The following is a 23,465-nucleotide window of genomic DNA, read 5'->3' as shown; positions in this document are numbered from 1 at the left end:
CCACTAACAGGATAGGGTACAACCCTACTACAGACATCTCGAAGGAGATACAGCAAGATGCAAATGAATGCAGCATAATATCATGGCATATAAATCATGCGGTCACATAATACATGCATACTCAGTCAGGATATCTCGAACAGTACTTTCGTACCTCAAATACCAGGTAGGCACTACCAGCTCTAAGTCCAAGCCTAAAGTCCGCCTACACAGCGAAATGATACTACTATCATCAAAGTGCTCTAAAAGCCTTAACTAAGCTATTGCATACTCCTAAATATTTATAGGAAGCAAAAGCTATACCTTCGTCCGTCGTTAGCCCTTTGATGTCGATGCCTCCAGAACTTGGGCACAACTCCGCTACGACTATCGAACGCCTCTCCGACCTCCGGACCAAGCCTAAGAAGACTAGAACAGCTCAAATATGACTAGAAATAGAGAGGAAATCCGGAATTGGCAAGGAGAAATGAAGTCTCGGCCTTTTATTTATAGACAACGATCGGAGCCTCCGATCCTCGATCGGAACGTCCGAACCTGGATCGGAACATCCGATCCTGCCATCGGAGCTTCCGAAGATCCTGATCTGCCACGTGTCAAAATATCACTTGATGACTCCGGATAGGGGTGATCGGAGCCTCCGGTCCTGATCGGAGCTTCCGATCCAGCCACACGTCATGGATGACGTAATATCATCGGTGCCTCCAATCCTCATCGGAGCTTCTGATCCCGATCGGAGCTTCCGATCCGTCCAATCCCCAATTTATTTAATTAGCATTAATCCTTTAATTACTCAATTAGGGTTCGGGCTACTACAGATGAATACTCGAGTTTTTGATTAACTCTCGAGTCCCTAAAATCACATACATGCATGTTTAATTGTTTTGATTGATTGCGTACTTGAATTGAATGGTATGAATGTATTCCGATTTCCATATGCATTCATATTGAGCCTCTTTTGATTCGAGAATTGAATGGCTAAGTTGCCAGTTTTTGATTAGATGATTTGGGGGCTATAATTGAGTGGCATTGGTCGAGTTATCCAATGGCTGCGATTTTAAAATAACTCTTTATAGTGCTCCAAAGTCTAGAGGCACAAGATGTACTACATTCACCTCGAAAGGGAGGGTCGGTGAGTTGTGGTGATATCTTGGCCTCAGGATCCCAATCGACGATTCGAAAACGAAATTCCTTTGAGTATCCGATTTAAACAATCTTAAACCCCGATGACATGCATTGCATTTTAATGCATTTTGAATTGTATGGTTATTATATTCATGTTGTTGAATTACTACATGAATTGCATGTCTAGTTGATTTCATTTCATATTTGAGTTATTAGTTGCTGCTGCCTGTTTGTCTCTTTTACTAGGAATATTATTCTCACCGGAGTTATCCGGCTGTTGTCTTGTTTGTATGTGTGCTTGATAACAGGTTATGAAGGTTCGAGTCACAGGAAGCATGACTAGATCGAGTTGGGGAATGATAGAGTGAGGGCTTGGTTTAGAATGTCTAAATTTGATTTCAATCTCGTTGTACTTGTTGTATTTTGGTTTGTAGAACTTAGGTTGATGTATGTTCTACTAGATTGGTTTTTGTACAACCTTAGAACTATCATGTACTGAATTTATGCATGTTTTATGTTGATATTTATGATTTGAGGTGGAGTTGGATTGCATGTTCTGCTGTTGAAGTTTTATTTTTCTGGAAAATAGCAGGGCACGGACCCCGTGCTTAGGTCCTGGTAAGGGTCCGTATACCTTCGCATTTTTTTAGTGTTCCGGAATTGTTCATGCACAGACCCCGTGCCTAGATCCGTGTATGGGTCCGTGTGGGTTCGTTCCAAGACAGAAAATTATTGATTTGTTATGTTGGGTACGGACCCGGGCACGGAGGCTGCACAGAGTCCGTGCATTATTTATGCAGAAGTTGGTTTTGTGCAGTTTAATGCACGGACCCAGGCACAGAAGGTGTCCGGGGTCCGTGCATGCCCTTTTAAAAAAAAATAATTTTTTTTTTTTTTTTGGCTTTAAGCCTTAGTTTGTTGTGGATGATTGATAGCTTCATTTTGATTAGATGATTAGAATCCGGGTCCTCACATTAAGTAGTATCAGAGAGATAAGATCTTGAATTGAATTAGAGTGAGCGGGGTAGATCGAGTCCGCATGAATTGAATTCTCGCATGTGATTGACTTATTGAATTGATTAATTGAATTCTATGCGAGCATGATTTTTCAATTCTCGAGTTAATTTAATTACACGAGTTGTGATTTAATTTTCGAAGCATGATTATTTGATTTAATTGAAAGCATGCTTTATTATTTATGAGTTACTTGAATTACATGATTATGTGATTTTAATTGAAAAGAATGAATTGCTTGAGATATGAACTGTAATTAAATTCCGATTGAATCCGAGTTCTCTTGAGCTGGAATGAGTTAATCGAACAGAGATTGATGGACACCGAACTGTGAATTGAGTTTATGAGATATTATGTGTCCTAATTCTCATGAATATGAGATATGACTTTCGTTGATTATTGAATAAAAATGTACCAGCCCGAATCCCGATTGAATAGAATAGTACTGCGACTGATTTGATGGATATTACTCTGACACCGATGGAATCTTACTGATAAGGTTTCAATTATTTAATATGCCGACTCTGAAGAGTGCTGAGAATTTCTTAGAATGTGAAAGCTGGTTAGAAGAGATCAATCAGATGTTTGATTCCTTGGATGACACCAATGACCACCGAATTCGACTAGTGATGTATCAGATTTGAAAGTCCGATCCAGCAATCGACCAGATATCGAAGTAACATCACAAGAGATCATCTACAACCGAAGGGAAAACAATTCAAGGAACCGGGGAATGGTTCTTCTAGTTCCAGTGATTAGAAAACAGATCGGCTTAGGACAGAATTCAGGATATTCAGATGTGACTTGCAGTAGTTTTGGAGGTCGACAACCCAGTGAACAGTTCCATGGTATTCGAGGAAGCTGGCATACCTGTCATCATCCCAGAAACTATGTTAGGATTGTCCTCAACGTGGTTTCGAGCGACCTCAAAATGTTCATTCTCTTAAACCACCACAACAGAACCCATTGGAATTATTCAGAATTTGAATCAATGTCCGAGGAAACATTACGTAGTCCTCTCTCTTTTCAAAAAACAGACTCAGGCTGCAATTGATGATGACATAGCATGTAACCGTCGATTATGAGTTTTTCTTTTCTTTCGAATTGATAAATATTGATGAGCTCCTCACCTTCTTATTGAGGAATTTATTATGATGCAACTATGTCTTCCAAGCTTTTGATTATTGTTGTTGCTATCATTTGTTTTTGAGATGATGAATGGTTTTCTTCGAGGTTAGTCCAAAAATTTTGAACTTCGATTTGATGAGAACTTGATTGAACTGAGCAGTATTGTATTAAGTTATCATAATTTGATTATATTTCCTGTATAGATGTTTAACTGAGTATAGGGCAATCGAGGAGTTGATTTCAGATAACAATCAAGATCCGATTCGAACTAGTATCTGAATGGAAACCTTTCGGTAAGGATTCTCGATTCAAAGTTTCCTTTGATATTTGTTCTATTGATGACCGTTTGTTATAGAAATTGCGAAGGAGTTATCGATAATGGCAGTTGATGTTCTAAAAATTCAGCCCGAATTGGTTGTTATACCAGAGGAGTTTGCTGATGTTATTCCGAATGAGATTCTCGAAATGCCTCTGAATTATTCCGATTGAATTCAGCTCTGATTAGAGACAAGGATATCATCAGCTGAGAAATTGAAAAGAAAGATGTCCAGAGACCGAATTCAGAACAAGGTATGACCACTTTGAATTTTGCCACGCTGTTTGAATTGATAGGTGTTACTGCAGCATTTATGAATCTTACGAACCGAATCCTCCAGATGTGACTAGCTGAGTTCATGATTATTTCGACCGATGATTTTCTTATTTATTCAAAGAGTAGCACCGATATTTCAGAGTATTTGAGAATTGTTTACATATTTTGCGAGCCGAGCAGTATTTGATATTTTGTCGAAGTACGAATCTTGACAGGATCGAGATGTCCTGACGATTATTTTATCTCTGGAGACGAGATTTCTGCTGATCACCGAAAAATCGAAGCTGTTATGATTTGGGCCGAGATCTAGATCAATGAATGATATTTGAATATTTACGAGTCTATCGAGTTCCAATAGCAGATTTATCGAGGAATTCTTATCGTTTGTGAAGCCGATTGCTTAGTTAACCGAATGAAGCGTCTTTTTTTCGTCTGAACCGAATCTTATGAGATAAGTATTATTTGTTCTTTCTATATTGATGATCTTCAGTACATCATATTTCTTATCGAGATTTGGAATCTATTCCTATTTAGAGGAAGCATGTGATGGCTTATACTTTGAGGCAACCAAAGACGTTTGAGACTCAATGTCTGATTCTGGAATTTGAACTCGTAGCGATCTTATTGATTGAAATATTGTGACGACCCGAGTTCTAATCTCTCATTAATCAAATCATTGTAATTAATAGACAAAGAATCAAAGTCTAAACAAAGTTAAAAAAAAAAAAAATTTAAAATGAGCACCTCGCTCGATCGGTGAAAAGCTACCGATCGAGCGAGCCCTGCAGCTCAATCTCTCGGTTGTGTTCTAGTTTTGGCCTTGCTCGATCCGTGACATTTCACCGATCGAGCGAGCCAAATATGCTCAACTTTCTATTTCCAAATCCAGAGCCTCGCTCGATCCGTGACATTGCACCGATCGAGCGAGCTCATTTCCAAGAAAATAACAGGAGAAACTTTTGCTGTCAAGAATGAGTTCCTTCATGCATTTACATCTAGCTTCAGTTCACACATGATCTAATCAATATCAACAACTAACATGCATTCCAACATGTTATACAATTGATGGAACTAGATCATAACAAGGCCTTACAATCATAATAATAAAGGCTCACAAACATGCAAGAAGCATTGTTATACAATAAAGATTAAGCTACATCATGTTGTCTTAAGGATTTACAACATCATTTCCAATCCTATATACATCAGCAAGACAACAACTTGATAACCAACAAGTCCTGGTACAAGTAGCTATAACATACTCATGTTTTTGGACTCAACTCTAACATTGACAGCTCACACAAATATCTAAACTCGGATCATCACGCTATTCTCTCATCCCTTGTTCTTCAAGATCTCCTTTGCCCTGTTCCACTCCCGCCTATTGCCATGACACATACAACATAACAATAGCCAGATAACTCCGGTGAGAAATATATTTCCCAGTAAAAGCAACTAAACATGCATATAAACATATATCAAGCTCATGATATAAATAAAAACAATGCATATTTTAAAACAAGGTTCATCTCTTATCTCGTCGGTTGGGATCCCGAGAAGAAGATATCATAGCTAACCACCGACTCTCCCAATCGAGGTGGGGCTACTTATCTTACTTCTCTAGACTTTGAAGCCACTACATATGCATTTCAGACGCTAGGCTACGTCAACCACCCAGGTCATACATATATAATCCCTCAAATCGTCTATTCGAACGTTTTCGTTCATTTCAAAATCAAAGAATAAGTCTTTCAAGATGAATGCAATATATATCATCACAAGAGCATTCATTAACATCTAATACTCATTCAATAAATCATAGAAGAGCATAGAAAAGCAATTAAGCAAATAAGTATGTGATTTAGGGAACTCGATATAAACCATCTCGAGTTATAATCTCATTCAAGTAGTAGTCCACTTTTACCTTCGTATTCTTCTGTTCTGAATTCTTCAAATCTGAACTGCAACCTCAAAACATTCACATCAAGCTTCGTTCAATTCATTCATTTCAGAATCGAGTCAAAATCATCAACACAGATTCAATCAAATTCATTTCAAACCTCAAGCGAACTTTCTCGGTTCACAATCCGACCTCTTGAGTTGATTGAGCTCGTATCACGTCTGAAATGTAAAGATTACCATGTAACAAAATCAGTATACAATCCCAAGATCATTGGCTCAATCGTAGACTATCAGTATGGTTTCAAAACATAACCGAGCATCGTAGATATTGACAATCGGGAATCGTTACGATATTGAATTCATTTCTAATTTCAACTCCATTAATACAGATTTTCATATCCGTTCATTATCATTCAACTCTTCATACCAACATCTATAATCATCAACATATCAAAGAACATCTCATCTCGATAATCAGCTATCAAACTAGTCTCAAAACACGAATCGACAGCGTAGCGATTAAAAATCGATAACCGACAAAATATCGAAACCATTTTCAACTTCAATTATGGCTTCTAATCAACATATCAGCAACATAACATCATATTCGCAGCATATCAGAAGTATACATTCGAGATACATGCTGTAAAAACTCATTGGAATTCATACAACATCAAATAACCGATTCGACATCGATACGGAACTACATAAACCATTGAAAACCAATATTCATGCTCAACATCTGATCTTTCCAATATAATGATTTAAAAATCTATCAAAAACCTCACAATACTTACATCAAATCGAAGTCCTCGTCGCAAGGATTCCAGAACATCTTTCGGAATCGAAATCGGACGATCGGATCAATAGTTACGGGGTTTTGAAAATTGGAAAGAAAAAGGAATCGAAGGTCTCGGCTTTCTCAACTCTCAATTCTGAATTCATTTTAACATATGCACGTGTACATGCTGAGAAATCTGATTAAATCGGATAGATATTGAATAAATTTCAAGTTAGTCCCTCAAGTCTTCAGTAATTTCAATTCAGTCCTCGACCTTCTTTTTAATTCAATTTCAATCCTAAATAATTTAAGAATATTAGAATTTAAATCAAAACTCTAAATATTCCCAAATTAAATATTCTCGAATTAAAATTAAATAAATTCGGATTAATTAAATAATTCCGGCCTTTTGCATTCGAGCCCTTCAACTTTGATATTTGCAAATCAGTCCTTGATCGAGTTGTATTGTCAAAATTAATCTTCTTTAATTCCCGAAACATGGAATTTAATCTTAAATTCCATAAATATTCAAATCGAATATTTATTCTCTTAATTTAAGAATTCTCGGAATTTAATTCTCAAAATCCGTAAATTCTCAAATTAAATATTTTCGGCTCCGAAATTAAATTTATCATTTTCATAACTTCTCAAATCAATATTATCCCATAATATGGAATTTAATTCTCAAATCCCATAATTAATAATTTAATATTTTTGGGCCTTACAATTCCTCCCTTTTAAGAAATTATTTCGTCCTCGAAATCGTAGTCGAACCAAATATCAAGTCTGAGAGACTAAATGATTATCTGAAGTTATTCTCACTTCAATAATCTAACTCTAATCTGTTCAGTTGTATTCTAAGTATTGAAAAGAATTCTCTCTGAGTTGTTTCTATTCTAAATCAAGAATCTGTCGAATATTCGACTTACCTCAGAATCTTTTCATTATTCCTCTTGTCTGATTCAAGTACACATAAAGAATCTATCAATACTTCCTTACTTTAGATACGTGAAACAATTCAGATTCATTGTATCAAGCTGAAAAGAATAAATATTTCCCATCTTCAATTCCATCTGACATCTTATTCAATGAAGTTCAGTATTTGTGTCGACTTGTTTCTTTCTGAATATCATTCAATGTTCTGTATAGAACATATCAAGTCTACGCTATCATTCATTTCGTTGCTTCAATATCCGTATTCAACTTCATATTCTAAATTTGTAAAACAACTCTGTTCTTTCTCAATTCTGAATTGAATGATGTTTCAAAAATAACTCTTTCGCTTAACGAATCAGTTTCAGCTTCAAAATTATAACTATCATTCAATTATTTACTCTGACTCGTCTTCATTATTCTCGTTTCATACAGATTCCTATTTATCATCTTTGTGTTCCCAAATCAAATCTGATTGGATATCGACAAATCATATCTGATCTGATGTCATATACTTCAGTAGTATCATTTCAACATAACGAAATCAGATTTCTTTCCATCATATCAGCATAGCATTATTTCAAAATCGGCTCAATAGCTGTTACAGGAATTATAATCATTAAGTGGCAACACATCAAGTCCAGTAATATTGAATCAGGTATTAAAGTTCTGAGAATATTCTCAATATCTGGAAAATCGACTCAGATAATCCATCAATTGAAGAATGGTATAATGCAATCACATATAACCAATTCTCAGAACATCAATCAATCAATCGATGCCACATTCTATCGAATAAATCTGAAGTCTTAATTCTGACAATAGATTTTAATCATTCCTGTACTTTCATCATATCTCTATCTTCTTCACAGATCTGAATAGATAGCTGTTATGCACATCTCATACAATGTATCTGCAAAATCTGATTAGTCTATTCGGACTATCTATAAATTAAAGTATAATATGCTATAGTCACAGATGTCAAAGTATCCAGAGCTGTTGATAATCGGTATTATATCAAATAAAAAAAAATTCATTCTCCAAAATTCAATTCATCTTCTTCGACTATTCTTCCAATTCAAGGATAATATACTGTACCTTTACCTCAACAAGTACTCAAAGTCTTCGGATCATCTGTATTACAATTTAATAGTAAATCCAATGTTTCAATCTGAAACATTATTTCTTGGCTTACTGTTCATCTTGCAACGAATCTAATCACAATTAAGTGATTTGATCATACAGACAGATCATCGTATACAGTACTGTCAAACAATTTGTTCATAATTACCACCTGTTTACCCCATCTATACTGTTTCATCATGGTAGTTTCACAAAATATTCTTTCAAATTATAATCTCGTTTCAAGTTTTGGAGTTTCCAAACTATCACTGAACTCATCTGGTGAACGATCTTCAAATTCATCGGAAACTCTCGGTACATTTAACTTCAAAAATGTACTAATTCTGTTACTTCTATTTGCTTTATCTTCTGATAAAACAATTATCGAATGAATATTGAATTCATTGTTATGCAATTCTTTAAGTTCTGATATATTTTTTCGGAAATATCAGACACAATCAAATAATCAATCATAATAGAATTCATTCATTCGGATCTGAGGCTTCAATTCATATCTCAATCTGGCATTCTTTACTGAATTCTCATCACTTCAGTTTACTTTCTGTGTTTCTTTCATCTTCTGAACAGTTTTGGCTTACTTCTAATCAAAATCATTCTGATTGGTGATATATTCGCCTGAATATACTCAAACCAAAATACACAGAAATCTAAAATCAATCGATCAATGACTATTTCATTTCTCACTTCTTTTCCAAATACCGAAAATTCATATCATCTAACCAAAAAAATCATGGATCATATTCAAATTCTTCTATCAGTTACGAGCTAACAATCTTAAAATACGCTGAAATATCATCAAAGGATCAATAATTCTCAAAATCAAAAGAAATAAATCAAGATTGGGAAAATCCCTCAATCAAGGTCATCCAAAAATCAAATCTTCTGGATAACAAACTCTGCAAAGTGAAAACAACTCACTTGCATCACATAACTCAGAATGAGTAAATCACTCAGGCTCTATGAACAAAACAAGGAGAGCCACTCGAAATCAAATATTTCAAGAATTATATGTCCAATTGATGTATTCGATTCAGCATAATCAAAGAAAAGACTCATCTGTAACTGATTTCATATCATCATTTATCTTCTAAACCTCAAGATTAATATTCAGTTCATAATCTCATCAAGTCGGTAATTCATAAATTCATCAATTCATCAATTCACTATTGAATTCCAGTTCACAACTTAAACTAAAGTCAAAAATCTTACTGGAACATATATGTTATCTCTATGCATTGCATACCTAACAGTGCTGATTTAGATCTTGAACATATCTCGTGCATCGAATCTACTGATTCCGGAATATTTTTGTAATCATATATCATATATCAAACCGAAATCACGGAATCTTAATTCGAGATTCTATATCAGATTATCATATTCATATGCACTTTATGTTCTTGCTGATCTAATTTTATCGCTTCTTATCATCAATTCTTTTGCTAATCTGTATTCGATTATCGTATCATAATCTCCCATGCAACATAAACAGATATTTCAATATGAACAAAATCATGTTCAGTTTCAGTTCATCGAAACAATAGTTCCATTCTTCAGTTCAATTCACAAAATCTCTTTTCTGATACAGAGGTAATCATATAATAAGACTTCAGTTATCATATATTTATTGCACCTACAACATAAACATGTTACCTATAAGTCTGTCAGGTGCAATGTTATTCTGATCCTCTGTATACTTCTGCTATTTGTTCTTCATTCGAATCTTCTTAGAATCTATATTTCTTCGAACAGATTCTAACACATATACCTAAATCTTCTTTATACTGCTTGATCGTATATCTTCCTCCACAATTATTGTAATAATTTCTAATATACTCTGCATTCAGAATCAGACTAATCCATCTCGATTCGCTAGAGTTAAAGATTTATTTTCATATTATGCACTTCATATCTGTTCTAGAATAAAAAATTGTAGATAAAGTTGTGAGTATCTCATATACTCTTGCATGTCTACAATTTCATTCTCTTAAATCATTATTCAGCTTCAACAGGGTATATTTTTCTTTCTCATCCTTTCTATATGTTGTGGCAAAGAACTATAAACAAAATTCTGTTCTAGGCACTTACCAACAATCAACATACCTCTGCCTTTTCATCATTTCTTTATCACAATCCACCAGCTGATTGCTAGGTTTCGAAGTTGGTATTCAATTAATCTGATCCGATATTCATCTGAATCTTTCAGATATTTGAACAACTAGCCAAGTTCTTCAAGCCAACCGTTACCTACAACATCATCTATTCATTTGCTGATATTATGTTCTTTTCAATCAGAGATACTTCATTCAGCTGAGCAATACCATTCTGTTCTGTTCAGTCTAACCATACCATTCTGTTCAATCTAGGGTGCTTACATCACCCAAAGAACACTGTTCTATTCAATTATGGGTGCTTACATCACCCGATAAAAATCGTATAATCAAAACGGTAAAAAAAAATTCCAAAAATTTACAAATCAGTAATTCAGGCAGTTGAATTTCGAATATAGATCATGCTCACATGCAATTTATCAAATCATCATCTCATAAAATCGTGTAAGGCATAATCATGCTATACTATAAATGCATGTGACTCAATCTACCCCGCTCAGCTTCTATCTCAGTCCAAGAACTTACGCTCTGATACCACCTGTTGTGACGACCCGAGTTCTAATCTCTCATTAATCAAATCATTGTAATTAATAGACAAAGAATCAAAGTCTAAACAAAGTAAAAAAAAAAAATTTAAAATGAGCACCTCGCTCGATCGGTGAAAAGCTACCGATCGAACGAGCCCTACAGCTCAATCTCTCGGGTGTGTTCTAGTTTTGGCCTCGCTCGATCCGTGACATTTCACCGATCGAGCGAGCCAAATATGCTCAACTTTCTGTTTCCAAATCCAGAGCCTCGCTCGATCCGTGACATTGCACCAATCGAGCGAGCTCATTTCCAGGAAAATAACAGGAGAAACTTTTGCTGTCAAGAATGAGTTCCTTCATGCATTTACATCTAGCTTCAGTTCACACATGATCTAATCAATATCAACAACTAACATGCATTCCAACATGCTATACAATTGATGGAACTAGATCATAACAAGGCCTTAAAATCATAATAATAAAGGCTCACAAACATGCAAGAAGCATTGCTACATCATGTTGTCTTAAGGATTTACAACATCATTTCCAATCCTATATACATCAGCAAGACAACAACTTGATAAACAACAAGTCTTGGTACAAGTAGCTATAACATACTCATGTTTTTGGACTCAACTCTAACATTGACAGCTCACACAAACATCTAAACTCAGATCATCACGCTATTCTCTCATCCCTTGTTCTTCAAGATCTCCTTTGCCCTATTCCACTCCCGCCTATTGCCTCATCCCTTGTTCTTCAAGATCTCCTTTGCCCTGTTCCACTCCCGCCTATTGCCATGACACATACAACATAACAATAGCCGGATAACTCCGGTGAGAAATATATTTCCCAGTAAAAGCAACTAAACATGCATATAAACATATATCAAGCTCATGATATAAATAAAAACAATGCATGTTTTAAAACAAGGTTTATCTCTTATCTCGTCGGTTGGGATCCCGAGAAGAAGATATCATAGCTAACCATCGACTCTCCCAATCGAGGTGGGGCTACTTATCTTACTTCTCTAGACTTTGAAGCCACTACATATGCATTTCAGACGCTAGGCTACGTCAACCACCCAGTCCATACATATATAATCCCTCAAATCGTCTATTCGAACGTTTTCGTTCATTTCAAAATCAAAGAATAAGTCTTTCAAGATGAATGCAATATATATCATCACAAGAGCATTCATTTACATCTAATACTCATTCAATAAATCATAGAAGAGCATAGAAAAGCAATTAAGCAAATAAGTATGTGATTTAGGGAACTCGATACAAACCATCTCGAGTTATAATCCCATTCAAGTAGTAGTCCACTTTTACCTTCGTATTCTTCTGTTCTGAATTCTTCAAATCTGAACTGCAACCTCAAAACATTCACATCAAGCTTCGTTCAATTCATTCATTTCAGAATCGAGTCAAAATCATCAACACAGCTTCAATCAAATTCATTTCAAACCTCAAGCAAACTTCCTCGGTTCACAATCCGACCTCTTGAGTTGATTGAGCTCGTAGCACGTCTGAAATGTAAAGATTACCATGTAACAAAATCCGTATACAATCCCAAGATCATTGGCTCAATCGTAGACTATCAGTATGGTTTCAAAACATAACCGAGCATCATAGAGATTGACAATCGGGAATCGTTACGATATTGAATTCATTTCTAATTTCAACTCCATTAATACAGATTTTCATATCCGTTCATTATCATTCAACTCTTCATACCAACATCTATAATCATCAACATATCAAAGAACATCTCATCTTGATAATCAGCTATCAAACTAGTCTCTAAACATGAATCGACGGCGTAGCGATTAAAAATCGGCAACCGACAAAATATCGAAACCATTTTCAACTTCAATTATGGCTTCTAATAAACATATCAGCAACATAACATCATATTCGCAGCATATCAGAAGTATACATTCGAGATACATGCTTTAAAAACTCATTGGAATTCATACGACATCAAATAACCGATTCGACATCGATACGGAACTACATAAACCATTGAAAACCAATATTCATGCTCAACATCTGATCTGTCAAATGTAATGATTTAAAAATCTATCAGAAACCTCACAATACTTGCATCAAATTGAAGTCCTCGTCTCAAGGATTCCAGAACATCTTTCGGAATCGAAATCGGACGATCGGATCAATAGTTACGGGATTTTGAAAATTGGAAAGAAAAAGGAATCGAAGGTCTCGGCTTTCTCAACTCTCAATTCTGAATTCATTTTAACATATGAACGTGTACATGTTGAGAAATCTGATTAAATCGGATAGATATTGAATAAATTGCAAGTTAGTCCCTCAAGTCTTCAGTAATTGCAATTTAGTCCTCGGCCTTCTTTTTAATTCAATTTCAATCCTAAATAATTTAAGAATATTAGAATTTAAATCAAAACTCTAAATATTCTCAAATTAAATATTCTCGGATTAAAATTAAATAAATTCGGATTAATCAAATAATCCCGGCCTTTTGCATTCGAGCCCTTCAACTTTGATATTTACAAATCAGTCCTTGATCGAGTTGTATTGTCAAAATTAATCTTCTTTAATTCCCGAAACATGGAATTTAATCTTAAATTCCATAAATATTCAAATCTAATATTTATTCTCTTAATTTAAGAATTCTCGGAATTTAATTCTCAAAATCCGTAAATTCTCAAATTAAATATTTTCGGCTCGGAAATTAAATTTATCATTTTCATAACTTCTCAAATCAATATTAGCCCATAATATGGAATTTAATTCTCAAATTCCATAATTAATAATTTAATATTTTTGGGCCTTACAAATATCTAGTGTCATTTTCTTATGAGGATATTTCCATAATCCTTTCTGATATTAGAATTGAAGTATTGGTTTAGCGATGTGAACTGATTATGTGATAGAAGAGATGATTTATTCTGTTGAATGATTTTGACTATGAAAGCCGATTCGATCCGGGATAAATTGAATGCAGCAACAAATGTGTTGAGCCAAAAGATCTGTTCGTATTTTATCTACTATCAGTAATTCTATTTTGATCGATGATTTCTGAACTTTTAATTTAAAAGTCGAAGCCAATAGGAGGTCTATCAGAATCTTTGTTCCGAACAGAATCCGAATTGATTGAGAAAGACCTAGGACGTATAGAATCTGATTCGATTTTTTTTGGAGTTCGATGAAGAAAGTCAGATCTGGGCACCGTTTGAGTTTCAATTCAGTGTTGATGCCTTATTCGAGAGTAATCATTTTGGTTCTGCCACATATTTTTGATTGAGACAACAATTCTTGAGATTGGCATGTTGAAGTCTATACAGTATTCAGTCAGATGACCGAAAGATGCTGAGGATTTGAAGAATCGGATTCAGGAACACAGATCAGGAATGACGTTCGAAGTATATGTTTCGATGTTCTTAACTTTCAGCAGTCGAAAGTAGATAGAATGACCCGATGGGCTATTGTACAATTTATTCTGATTCAGAATGGAATATGATTACGTTTCGACACATTTTGTTTCGAAGCTACCGATAAGTCTGAGTTTGAGATTCGAGTTGATTATCGTTTGATCGAGTGATGAAAACTGCTATTGTATCCGCACAGAATTACTCCCAGACAGAATCAGATTATAGATACTCCGTCAGATATTTTGTCAGATTGTTTGGATATCCGAATTTGGTCATTTCAGACCAAGATCCTTGATAAATTGCTTATATTGGGCATAGATTTTGAAGAAGTTTTCGTTATTGAATGCATCCAAGTACATCTATTATCCTCAGAACGACTGATAATCAGAATAGATGATTCTGATTTTAGAGATTATGATGCGAGCCGTAGTGCTTGACTTAGCACTAGTTGGCAGAATCCTTGAATTTTGTGAAGAATTAGTACGACAATTAACTATTAAACGAATATTTTGATAGTATCATTCGACGAATTATTCTATAGGAAATGAAAATCTCACTTGAATTGAGATGATTTTCTGAGTCACCTGAGTTGGGACCAGATTTGATTCGAATTTTGAATGAGCAGACGAAGTTTATTCTGACAAGAATGAAGGTGACTTTTGTTAGTCAAATGAGAATAACGACAACTCAGAATAGATATGCGAAGCATTTGGAATTCATATGCAGATATTTATATTTGGATCAGAGGAACCGGCTAATTCAGTAGAATTCTTCTTTCAGAACCTTGTCTAAAATGAGAAAATAGAGGAGTTGACTCCGAGATCGATTTATCCTTAAGAAATTATGAAGAGATATTTGTTATGTTCTTCGACTTACGAGATTGAATATTATGAGACGTCGAGTTGCTTTGGCCGATTCTGATTTACGACCAAACTGTGAAGCCAATCCGAAACAAACCGATTCAGTTGTGACAGTGTGGTTGAGCCGATATGAATTTGAAGAAGAGATTTGGGAAACAGAGTCCGATTGAAAGCATCAACTACCGGAATTAATTTCGCGATGAGAATTATTTACAGTTTTGGAATTATCTTTTGAGATTGAATCGTGTTCGATTTCGAGGACGAAATCAATTCTTAGAGAGGGAGAATTGTAACGCCCTAGCATAACCGAGATTTTAAGAAATAAATATTGATAATTGGAAATTAAGAAATTTGAGGACTTAATTGATACTTGATTAGGGTTTGAATTGCAATTATTGGAGAAGTTTGGGGACCAAAGTGCAAAATGGAATATATATATATATATATATATATATATATAATGTTGGAGTTAGTGGGTTGACTAGTCAACACCCATTCATTTTCTTCCTCTCCCTCTCCCAACAAGAACCGAGAACCCCAACCTCCATAGCCGCCCATCTCCAAGCTTTCTCCATCGATTTTGTGCTCGATCCGACCGGTAGATTTTTATTTCGAAGGTGGTTTCGCGATCCCGACAACAAGGGCTTCATTTTAACGTAAGTATTTCTTCGATCGGACATAATTTATTTTTCGGATGTTGTTGGAATCGAATGATTTTTGGATATGTTGTTCTTGGGCTAGCATAGATCGTGTATTCGAAGTCGGTTTGGAAAAAGAACGAAGTTTGGATTTATTATGAATTTTTTAAGGTTAATTCAAAAATTGGTGTTTTGAGATTGGTTGGGATTGAGTTTAATTGGAGGAATGATTGTTTTTATGAGTTGTTTTGATGGATATATTGATTATTGTATTTCCGGATATTCGAATTTATAGCCGTTATGCCGCCAGTTTGAGTTTTGAATATCGTCTCATTTGAATTGATCGATTTGGGTTTTGTTTGAATAGAGAAGTTGATAACGGGCCTATATTAATATTCATTTCAGATTTGGTTGAAGTTAGTTGGGCTTGAACAAGAATTGAAGGTTGATTCATTGGAAGTTGAAGAACGGTTTGTAATGAAATTTATTTCGAAGATTGATTGACTTGAATAGTTGAATGAATATTGATTGAGAAATTATTATTGGTGTTGAATTCCAGATTTGGAGCACCAATCGAATCGAAGAAAAGGTAAATGACGACATCGAGTTCAAAGGGATGAATACTCGAGTTTTTGATTAACTCTCGAGTCCCTAAAATCACATACATGCATGTTTAATTGTTTTGATTGACTGCGTACTTGAATTGAATGGTGTAAATGTATTCCGATTTCCATATGCATTCATATTGAGCCTCTTTTGATTCGAGAATTGAATGACTAAGTTGCCAGTTTTTGATTAGACGATTTGGGGGCTATAATTGAGTAGCATTGGTCGAGTTATCCAATGGCTGCGATTTTAAAATAACTCTTTATAGTGCTCCAAAGTCTAGAGGCACAAGATGTACTACATTCACCTCGAAAGGGAGAGTCGGTGAGTTGTGGTGATATCTTGGCCTCGGGATCCCAATCGACGATTCGAAAACGAAATTCCTTTGAGTATCCGATTTAAACAATCTTAAACCCCGATGACATGCATTGCATTTTAATGCATTTTGAATTGTATGGTTATTATATTCATGTTGTTGAATTACTACATGAATTGCATGTCTAGTTGATTTCATTTCATATTTGAGTTATTAGTTGCTGCTGCCTGTTTGTCTCTTTTACTGGGAATATTATTCTCACCGGAGTTATCCGGCTTTTGTCTTGTTTTTATGTGTGCTTGATAACAGGTTATGAAGGTTCGAGTCACAGGAAGCATGACTAGATCGAGTTGGGGAATGATAGAGTGAGGGCTTGGTTTAGAATGTCTAAATTTGATTTCAATCTCGTTGTACTTGTATTTTGGTTTGTAGAACTTAGGTTGATGTATGTTCTACTAGATTGGTTTTTGTACAACCTTAGAACTATCATGTATATGCATGTTTTATGTTGATATTTATGATTTGAGGTGGAGTTGGATTGCATGTTCTGCTGTTGAAGTTTTATTTTTCTGGAAAATAGCAGGGCACGAACCCCGTGCTTAGGTCCGGGTAAGGGTCCGTATACCTTCGCATTTTTTTAGTGTTCCGGAATTGTTCATGCACGGACCCCGTGCCTAGATTCGTGGGTTCGTTCCAAGAAAGAAAATTGTTGATTTTGTTATGTTGGGCACGAATTCGGGCACGGAGGCTGCACGGAGTCCGTGCATTATTTATGCAGAAGTTGGTTTTGTGCAGTTTAATGCACGGACCCAGACACAGAAGGTGTCCGGGGTCCGTGCATGCCCTTTTAAAAAAAAGATAAAATAATTTTATTTTATTTTTTTTTGGCTTTAAGCCTTGGCTTGTTGTGGATGATTGATAGCTTCATTTTGATTAGATGATTAGAATCCGGGTCCTCACAGCACCGGATCCCATCAGAACTCCAAATTTATGCATGCTTGGGTAAGAGCAGTACTAGGATGGGTGACCCCCTTGAAGTCCTCGTGTTGCACCCTTTTTTTATTTGTTTCTTTTTTTCTTACTCGTACATCTTGTTCTTCCGATTCCTCTCCGTCCTATTTCTGACTCTTTCAGTCCAATAAGCGGATAGAAAATATGCAATAGACTGAATCACACGACGTAAACATGCGATCTGGGTGATGCGGGCCACTTCGGTGGGTCCTAGCATGCCCTACGGGAAAAATGCCCCCAAAGACCATCTCCGGGTTTGAATTTGAGCTTCCCTGTCTCTTAGACCGAGATACGCGATGTGGGTATCGAGAAGAGCTTCACATGAGCAGGCTGAAGCTCCCGTAACTCTCAGCAAATCGAAAGTTATGTCCGTTTGAAACTGCAGCTCCTGTTCCTCCGATCCGCAATTCGAGAGACAAAACAATAAAGAATTCATTTATTGTTGGGTGCGATCATATAAACACTAATGCACTGGATCCCATCAGAACTACGAATTTAAGCGTGCTTGGGCGAGAGCAGTACTAGGATGGGTGACCCCCTGGTAAGACCTCGTGTTGCACCCCTTTTTCATTAATTTTTTTTTCTTACTCGTACTTCTTGTTTTTCCGATTCCTCGCCGTCCTATTTCCGGCTCTTTCAGCCCAATCCGCGTATAGAAAAGATGCAATTAGACTTAATCACACGACGTGAACGTGCGATTTGGGTGACGCGGGCCACTTCGGTGGGTCCCAGCGCGCCCTACGGGAAAAACGACCCAAAATACCATCTCCGGGTTGTAATTTGAGCGTCTCCATCTCTTAGATCGAGATACTTGCTGTAGGTATCGAGAGAAGCTTCGGGTGAGCAGGCTGAAGCTCCCGTAACTCTTAGCCGATCGAAAGTTATGTCCGTTTGAACTGTAGCTCCTGTTCCTCCGATCCGCAATTCGAGAGACAAAACAGTAAAGAATTCATTCACTGTTAGGTGCGATCATACCATCACTAATGCACCGGATGCCATCCGAACTCCGAAGTCAAGCGTGCTTGGGTTAGAGAAGTACTAGGATGGGTGACCCCCTGGGAAGTCCTCTTGTTGCACCCCTTTTTTCATTAATTTTTTTTTCTTACTCGTACTTCTTGTTCTTTCGATTCCTCTCCGTCCTATTTCCGACTCTTTCAGTCCAATCCGTGGATAGAAAAGATGCAATAGACTGAACGTGCGATCTGGGTGACGCGGGCCGCTTCGGTGGGTCCCAGCGCAACATACGGGAAAAATTCCCCGAAAGACCATCTTTGTTTTGGAATTTGACCGTCTCCGTCTCTTTAACCGAGATACGCACTATAGGTATCGAGTGGAGTTTCGCGTGAGCAGGCTGAAACTCCAGTAACTCTCAGCCGATCGAAAGTTAAGTCCGTTTGAAACTGCAGCTCCTGTTCCTCCGATCCACAATTCGAGAGACAAAAAAATAAAGAATTCATTCACTGTTGGGTGCGATCATACCAGCACTAATGCACCGGATCCCATCAAAACTCCGAAGTTATGCGTGCTTGGGCAAGAGCAGTACTAGGATGGGTGACCCCCTGGGAAGTTCTCGTGTTGTACCCCTTTTTTTATTAGTTTATTTTTGTATTACTCGTACATCTTGTTCTTACGATTCCTCTCCGTCCTATTTCCGACTCTTTCAGTCCAATCCACGGATAGAAAAGATGCAATAAACTGAATCACACGACGTGAATGTGCGATCTGGCGCGGGCCACTTCGGTGGGGTTCCAGCGCGCCCTACGGAAAAAATGCCCCCAAAGACCATATCCGGGTTTGAATTTGAGCTTCTCCATCTCTTAGGCCGAGATACGCGCTGTAGGTATCGAGAAGAGCTTCGTGTGAGCAGGCTGAAGCTCCCGTGACTCTCAGAAGATCGAAAGTTATGTCCGTTTGAAACTGCAGCTCCTTTTCCTTCGATCCGCAATTCGAGAGACAAAAAAATAAAGAATTCATTCACTCTTGGGTGCGATCATACCAGTACTAATGCACCGGATCCCATCAAAACTCTGAAGTGAAGAGTGCTTGGGCGAGAGCAGTACTAGGATGGGTGATCCCCTGGGAAGTCCTCGTGTTGCACCCCTTTTTTTCATTAATTTCTTTTTTTCTTAGTCGTACTTCTTGTTCTTTCGATTCCTCGCCGTCCTATTTCCGACTCTTGCAGTCCAATCCACGGATAGAAAAGATGCAATAAACTGAATCATACGATGTGAACGTGCGATCTGGGTGACACGGGCCGCCTCAGTGGGTCCCAGCGCGACATACGGGAAAAATGCCCCGAACGACCATCTCCATTTGGAATTTCAGCGTCTCCATCTCTTTAACCGAGATACGCACTATAGGTATTGAGTGGAGCTTCGCGTGAGCAGGCTGAAAATCCAGTAATTCTCAGCCGATCGAAAGTTATGTCCATTTGAAACTGCAGCTCCTGTTCCTCCGATCCGCAATTCGAGAGACAAAAAAATAAAGAATTCATTCAATGTTGGGTGCGATCATAGCAGCACTAATGCACCGGATCCCATCAGAACTCCGAAGTTATGCGTGCTTGGGTAAGAGCAGTACTAGGATGGGTGAACCCCTGGGAAGTCCTCGTGTTGCACCCTTTTTTTATTAATTTCTTTTTTTCTTACACATCTTGTTCTTCCGATTCCTATTATTTCCGACTCTTTCAGTCCAATACGCGGATAGAAAATATGCAATAAACTGAATCACATGACGTGAACGTGCGATCTGGGTGACGCGGGCCACTTTGGTGGGTCCCATCGCGCCCTACGGTAAAAATGCCCCCAAAGACCATCTCCGGGTTTGAATTTGAGCTTCTCCGTCTCTTAAACCGAGATACGCGCTGTGGGTATCGAGAAGAGCTTCACGTGAGCAGGCTGAAGCTCCCGTAACTCTCAGCAGATCGAAAGTTATGTCCGTTTGAATTTGCAGCACCTATTTCTCCGATCCGCAATTCAAGAGACAAAACAATAAAGAATTCATTCATTGTTGGGTGCGATCATAGCAACACTAATGCACCAGATTCCATCAGAACTCCGAATTTAAGCGTGCTTGGGCGAGAGCAGTACTAGGATGGGTGACCCCCTGGGATGTCCTCGTGTTGCACCCCTTTTTTCATTAATTTCTTTTTTTCTTACTCGTACTTCTTGTTCTTTCGATTCCTCGCCGTCCTATTTTCGACTCTTTCAGTCCAATCCGCGGATAGAAAAGATGCAATAGACTGAATCATACGATGTGAACGTGCGATCTGGGTGACGCGGGCCGCTTCGATGGGTCCCTGCGCGACATATGGGAAAAATGCCCCGAAAGACCATCTCCGTTTTGAAATTTGAGTGTCTCCGTCTCTTTAACCAAGATACACACTATAGGTATCGAGTGAAGCTTCGCGTGAGCAGGCTGAAGCTCCAGTAACTCTCAACCGATCGAAAGTTATGTCCGTTTGAAACTGCAGCTCCTGTTCCTCCGATCCGCAATTCGAGAGACAAAAAAAATAAAGAATTCATATACTGTTGGGTGCGATCATACTAGCACTAATGCACCAGATCCCATCAGAACTCTGAATTTATGCGTGCTTGGGCAAGAGCAGCACTAGGATGGGTGACCCCCCGGGAAGTCCTCGTGTTGCACCCCTTTTATTATTAGTTTCTTTTTTTCTTACTCGTACATCTTGTTCTTCCGATTCCTCTCCGTCCTATTTTCAACTTTTTCAATCCAATCCGTGGATAGAAAAGATGCAATAGACTGAATCACATGACGTGAACGTGCGATCTGGGTGACGCGGGCCACTTCGGTGGGTCCCAGCGCGCCCTACGGGAAAAATGCCCCCAAAGACAATCTTCGGGTTTGAATTTGAGTTTCTCCATCTCTTAGACCGAGATATGGGCTGTAGGTATCGAGAAGAGCTTCGCGTGAGCAGGCTGAAGCTCCCGTAAATCTCAGCAGATCGAAAGTTATGTCCGTTTGAAACTACAGCTCCTGTTCCTCCGATCCGCAATTCGAGAGACAAAACAATAAAGAATTCATTCATTGTTTGGTGCGATCATACCAGCACTAATGCACCGGATCCCTTCAGAACTCCAAAATTAAGCGTGCTTGGACGAGAGCAGTACTAGGATGGGTGACCCCCTGGGAAGTCCTCGTGTTGCACCCTTTTTTTCATTAATTACTTTTTTTCTTACTCGTACTTCTAGTTATTTCGATTCCTCTCCGTCCTATTTCCGACTCTTTCAGTCCAATCCGCGGATAGAAAAGATGGAATATACTGAATCATACGATGTGAACGTGCGATCTGGGTGATGCGGGCTGCTTCGGTGGGTTCCAGTGCGACATACGAGAAAAATACCCCGAAAGACCATCTCCATTTTGGAATTTGAGCGTCTCCATCTCTTTAACCGAGATACACACTATAGGTATCGAGTGGAGCTTCGCGTGAGCAGGCTAAAGCTCCAGTAACTCTCAGCCGATCGAAAGTTATGTCCGTTTGAAACTGCAGCTCCTGTTCCTCCGATCCGCAATTCGAGAGACAAAAAAATAAAAAATTCATTCACTATTGTGTGCGATCATACCAGCACTAATGCACCGGATCCCATCATAACTCCGAAGTTATGCGTGCTTGGGCAATAGCAGTACTAGGATGGGTGACCCCCTGGGAAGTCCTCGTGTTGCACCCCTTTTTTTATTAGTTTCTTTTTTTCTTACTCGTACATCTTGTTCTTCCGATTCCTCTCCATCCTATTTCCGACTCTTTCAGTCCAATCCGCGGATAGAAAAGATGCAATAGACTTAATCACACGACGTGAACGTACAATCTGGGTGATGCGGGCCGCTTCGGTAGGTCCCAGCGCGCCCTACGGGAAAAACTTCCCAAAAGACCATCTCCGGGTTGTAATTTTAGCGTCTCCGTCTCTTAGACCGAGATACTTTCTGTAGGTATCAAGAGGAGCTTCATGTGAGCAGGCTGAAGCTCTCGTATCTCTTAGCCGCTCGAAAGTTATGTCCGTTTGAAACTGCAGCTCCTGTTCCTCCGATCCGCAATTCGAGAGACAAAACAATAAAGAATTCATTCACTGTTGGTTGCGATCATACCAGCACTAATGTACCAGATTCCATTAGAACTCTGAAGTTAAGCGTGCTTGGACGAGAGCAGTACTAGGATGTGTGACCCCCTGGGAAGTATTCGTGTTGCACCCCTTTTTCATTAATTTCTTTTTCTCTTTCTCGTACTTCATGTTTTTCCGATTCCTCGCCGTCCTATTTCCGACTCTTTCAGTCCAATCCGCGGATATAAAAGATGCAATAGACTTAATCACATGACGTGAGCATGCGATCTGGGTGACGCGGGCCGC

The 23,465-nt window shown here is 37.8% G+C and overlaps 9 non-coding genes and 1 pseudogene across 9 annotated transcripts; all 10 read left to right on the top strand.

Moving 5' to 3' along the window:
* Positions 1 to 18,543: 18,543 nt before the first annotated feature.
* LOC140869620 (5S ribosomal RNA) lies at positions 18,544 to 18,662 on the top strand (annotated as a pseudogene).
* A 398-nt stretch (positions 18,663 to 19,060) lies between these two features.
* On the top strand, positions 19,061 to 19,179 carry LOC140869311 (5S ribosomal RNA). The gene has a single exon (XR_012146690.1). It is a non-coding gene; the product is annotated as a 5S ribosomal RNA (ribosomal RNA).
* Positions 19,180 to 19,564: 385 nt separating this feature from the next.
* On the top strand, positions 19,565 to 19,683 carry LOC140868340 (5S ribosomal RNA). Its single transcript, XR_012145763.1, has one exon. It is a non-coding gene; the product is annotated as a 5S ribosomal RNA (ribosomal RNA).
* Positions 19,684 to 20,081: 398 nt separating this feature from the next.
* Positions 20,082 to 20,200, top strand: LOC140868077 (5S ribosomal RNA). Its single transcript, XR_012145511.1, has one exon. It is a non-coding gene; the product is annotated as a 5S ribosomal RNA (ribosomal RNA).
* Positions 20,201 to 20,601: 401 nt separating this feature from the next.
* Positions 20,602 to 20,720, top strand: LOC140869110 (5S ribosomal RNA). Its single transcript, XR_012146500.1, has one exon. It is a non-coding gene; the product is annotated as a 5S ribosomal RNA (ribosomal RNA).
* A 390-nt stretch (positions 20,721 to 21,110) lies between these two features.
* Positions 21,111 to 21,229, top strand: LOC140869342 (5S ribosomal RNA). Its single transcript, XR_012146721.1, has one exon. It is a non-coding gene; the product is annotated as a 5S ribosomal RNA (ribosomal RNA).
* Positions 21,230 to 21,631: 402 nt separating this feature from the next.
* Positions 21,632 to 21,750, top strand: LOC140869223 (5S ribosomal RNA). The gene has a single exon (XR_012146608.1). It is a non-coding gene; the product is annotated as a 5S ribosomal RNA (ribosomal RNA).
* Positions 21,751 to 22,151: 401 nt separating this feature from the next.
* On the top strand, positions 22,152 to 22,270 carry LOC140868269 (5S ribosomal RNA). Its single transcript, XR_012145694.1, has one exon. It is a non-coding gene; the product is annotated as a 5S ribosomal RNA (ribosomal RNA).
* Positions 22,271 to 22,671: 401 nt separating this feature from the next.
* On the top strand, positions 22,672 to 22,790 carry LOC140869111 (5S ribosomal RNA). Its single transcript, XR_012146501.1, has one exon. It is a non-coding gene; the product is annotated as a 5S ribosomal RNA (ribosomal RNA).
* A 401-nt stretch (positions 22,791 to 23,191) lies between these two features.
* Positions 23,192 to 23,310, top strand: LOC140869048 (5S ribosomal RNA). Its single transcript, XR_012146441.1, has one exon. It is a non-coding gene; the product is annotated as a 5S ribosomal RNA (ribosomal RNA).
* The last annotated feature ends 155 nt before the right edge of the window (positions 23,311 to 23,465 follow it).

The sequence above is a fragment of the Henckelia pumila genome, chromosome 4 (assembly GCF_033568475.1).
Source record: "Henckelia pumila isolate YLH828 chromosome 4, ASM3356847v2, whole genome shotgun sequence".
Taxonomy (NCBI): Eukaryota; Viridiplantae; Streptophyta; class Magnoliopsida; order Lamiales; family Gesneriaceae; genus Henckelia; species Henckelia pumila.
This window is presented reverse-complemented; position numbering and strand designations above follow the sequence as displayed.